This window comes from Sapajus apella, unplaced genomic scaffold, assembly GCF_009761245.1.
Source record: "Sapajus apella isolate SASKATOON/1434 unplaced genomic scaffold, GSC_monkey_1.0 scaffold170, whole genome shotgun sequence".
NCBI lineage: Eukaryota > Metazoa > Chordata > Mammalia > Primates > Cebidae > Sapajus > Sapajus apella.
In genome coordinates, this window is record NW_022437110.1 from 1,160,775 (window position 1) to 1,164,518 (window position 3,744).

General features: G+C 60.2%; 1 protein-coding gene across 3 annotated transcripts in view; it reads right to left on the bottom strand.

The window, feature by feature from the left end:
- The window catches only part of CUNH14orf180 (chromosome unknown C14orf180 homolog), a 15,483-nt gene that overhangs the window by 9,002 nt on the left and 2,737 nt on the right, over nt 1-3,744 (bottom strand). The window lies entirely within an intron of this gene.

Genomic DNA, 3,744 nt, shown 5'->3' on the forward strand with positions numbered 1-3,744 from the left:
CTCTGTCTCTGTCTCTCTGTCCCCCGCCTCTCTCTGATTCTGTCTCTGTCTCTGTATCTGTCTGCCTCTGTCTCTGTCTCTCTGTCCCCCACCTCTCTCTGATTCTGCCTCTATCTCTCTATCTCTGTGTCTGTCTCTCTGCCCTCTCCTCTGTCGCGCTGCTGGCCTCCCGGCTGTGAACGGTGCCTCCTCGCTTTGATCCCTGGGTCTTTGGTGGCGGAGGCTGCACTCTCCTCATTCTTGCTCACCGGTGGAACCCCCCCACCGTGTGAATTTTCTCTCACAGCCTTGGTGGGGTTCTTGACTTCTGGGTGCTCCTCCGACCTGCGAAGGGGTGCAGAGCCCACTGAGCATCCGTGCAGGTAAGCTGGCACCGAGTGTCTGTCTTTCATGGGCCCTGGGGGTGATAAACCTGCTTCTCTCGCTGCAGGTTGGGAAACTGAGGCCAGAGGGGGCTGGTGTTTCCCTGGGAGCTGATGCCAGGCCAGGTCCTCCCTGCCCTGCTCCCAGCTGAATAGGGGGCGGTGTGGGGACCTCCTGCTGCCCAGGCTCTCCCCTGCTCTGGGGTCCTGGGAGGGCACTGGCGCCCCCGCCCCTCACAGGGCAGGTGTTTGCATTTCCTGAGGTGCTTCTCTGGCTTCCATTGATGCCCCAAGGACCGTGTCCCCGAGGGCTGAGACACGAGAGAGCGAGGCGAGGGGCTTACGTGGTCCTCAAGGACATTCCTCCAGGGTCCCCACAGGGCGGGTGCCTCAGAGGTGCAGGGCAGGGCTGTGGGAGGAGCTGGCTTGGGTGGACTGCAGGGACTCGGGCGGCCTGTGCCGTCCTCTATAGAAGATAACAGGGTGACTGTGACCGCTTCCCCGGGCGGCGTAAATACTGCAGATGAGCAGAGCGCCCATTAATGATGTCTGGGAGGACACTGTCTGGATGGGTTCAATTATTTCAAAAGGGAGCAATTTTCTCCTATCTCAGGATCAGGTTTTTATTGCAAATAGGATTGTGGCAGGAGCTGGCCGTCCTGGGGGCAGTGGGGAGAGGGCAGCTTATCTTCAGGACCTGCTCTCAGAGCGTGGCCGTGGGAGAGGTGGTGCTCCAGGGCCCATCTGAGCTGGGGCTCCGTCTCCTGGGGTCAAAGTCACTGGGAAGGTGGGCTCTGCGTGATCCCTAGGGTTAGGGAAGACGCAGAATGCCAGGAATGTTGTGGTGTTTTGGGGCTGCTGCCTGGTAGGGCAACCTTGACCGCCTATCCACAGCAGGGCTAGTGGGGAGGAGCTTTCCAGATGCCCTGGGCTCAGTTTCCACCCTGGGTGGTGAACAGAAACTCTGCTAAAGCTCAGGAGTGGGGTTGGGGCTGGAGCAGAGACCCCCAGTGACCTCCTGGAGCCAGAGCCCTGGCTCTTCCGCTGCCTGGCAGAAGGATGCTTGTGCATTTGGGGCATCTCCTATGGCTGCACAGCCTGGGACCCTGGAGCAGCCTTCCAGGGGCCCAGCCAGGTTCACCCCTCATGAGGAAACAGGCCTGGAGAGGCTCAGGCCAACAGAGGGGCAGGGATGCAGGGCTGGACATCGCCCCCCCAGCTCCTGCCAGGAGCACTTGCTGTTCAGCCGTCCTGGGCTGGGGTCTGCCAAGGACTGGTGGGACAACAGTGTGTGTGTGTGCACATCTGTGTGAGTGAGTGTACACATGTGGGAGCACTCCCGTGCATGTGCATGCATGTTTGCATGCAACAGAGTGTGCATGTGTGTGAATTGCACGTGATGTGTGAGCGTGCAAGTGTGAGCATGCACGCCTGTGAGTGTGCACACATGTGTGCCTGTGTGTGTTAGTGTGCATATGAGTGTGCATGTGAACTGCACGTGATGAGTATGCACGTGTGTGTGCACATGTGTGAGCATGTGTGTGTGCACATGTGTGAGCAATGTGAGTGTGCATGTGAGCTGCACATGTGGTGAGTGTGCATGTGTGTGTGCATGTGTGACCTACATACGTGAGTGTGCATGTGTGTGTGCATGTGTGAGTGTGCGTGTGTGCACGTGTGTGTGAACTGCACATGTGATGTGAGTGCATGTGTGTGTGCACACGTGTGAGTGTGCATGTGAACTGCATGTGATGTGAGTGTGCACGTGTGTGTGAACTGCATGTGATGTGAGTGTGCACTTGTGTGAGTGTGCACATGTGAACTGCACATGTGATGTGTGAGTGTGCACGTGTGTGAGTGTGCATGGCGGCATGGCTGTGTGTGCATACATGTAGTTGTATTTGTGTGTGTGCCTGTGAATGTGTGTGAGTGTGTGTGTGGGTGTCCCTACATGTGCCTGTGTGCACGTGTGTGAGTGTATCTGCATATGTGTGGTTGGATGTGTGTCTGTTTGTGTAGAGTGTATGTGAGTGTGCCTGTGTGGGCAGTGTGTTTGTGTGGGCGCCTGGCTGTGGCATCGACCTTCTGTCACTGAGCAGCGTAACTTGGAGAGGATGTGACTTCACTGCCCGGGAACAGAGCTCTGCCCGAGTGTGAACCCTTAGGACTTCCTGTGGGATGGCACCTCCCCCTCTCCAGGTGCAGGCCCTGAGGCACGCTGTGTGACCACGTGTGGCCTTAGGCATGTCTCCTAAGCTGCCTGGGCCTCGGTGTGTCAGCTGTGAGTTAGGTGAGGAGAGCAGCAGCCCCTCTGGGCTGGCGTGAGGACAGGAGTTGGTACACAGACCCGAGTCCGCACCAGCCACTGTTGCCTTCACCCTGGGAGGGGATGAGACCTGGCCACCCAGGAACAGATCTCAGGTGGCTCTGCCCGCGTCTGGACAGGCAGGACTTCCTATGGGGTGCCACTTCCCCTCCTGGAGACCCGGGGCCCTCTCCAGAGATGCACCTCCATGTGGGCCAGGACCTGCTCCCAGGCGGCCCCCGAGCCCTGCTGACCCCTCCCTAACTGGGCAAAGGGGAGGCCCGGCCCAAGTCCTGGGCTCTGTCCTTTCGGGCTCTGTGACCTCCCTAGGCCTCATTTTCCCCACCGGAAGCAGGGGAGGAGCGGCTCTGGCACGCTGGGCGGGTGGGGGCGGAGAGGCCTGGGGCTCTGGCAGGGACCATGTGTAACTGGAGGCCTCATGAGAGATGCAAGATAAGGGTGGAAACAGCCTCAGAGCCTGGGCCTGCCAGTGTCCCGCTAGGCCGGCTGTGGGGCGGGCGCGTCCACCGCGGGGACTCTGCCCCCACGCAGGGAACAGGAACCCTATGGAGCCTCCCTTTGTGCTGGGGGCCTGGGGGGTTCTTACCAGCTCCTCTACTGAGAGGGGCACCAAGCTCCCCTGGGGGAGGGGAAACTGAGGCCTAGATGGGGAGAACGGCCTGCCAGGTTTCAGAGCCTGAGTTGGGACAGAGACTGAGGTCAGCGCTGGGAGCGCCCGCTGTGGGCCTGACCGGCTGGTGCTGCAGTGAGCTGGCACCATGAGTGCTGAGGCCCAGGGCCCTGATCTGGAGTGTGACCCTCCAACAGTCTTTTGGGGCCCAGTCCAGTACCCCAAAGACCCCACCTCACCTTGAAGCCGTTGAGAGATGTGAGGGCACTGATGGAGCCCAGCAGGGCCAAGTCCCTCCACTGCCAGACCGGCCTGCAGTGGGGCATGGGCTGGGCAGCTGTTCTGGCCGGGTTCAGGGGCTTGGATAATGCCAAGCTTTGGGGCCCAGCTCTGCGGCTTCCTCCCACTCCTGCCCAGCCTCCAGGACGCCACCCACTGGGCTCCCT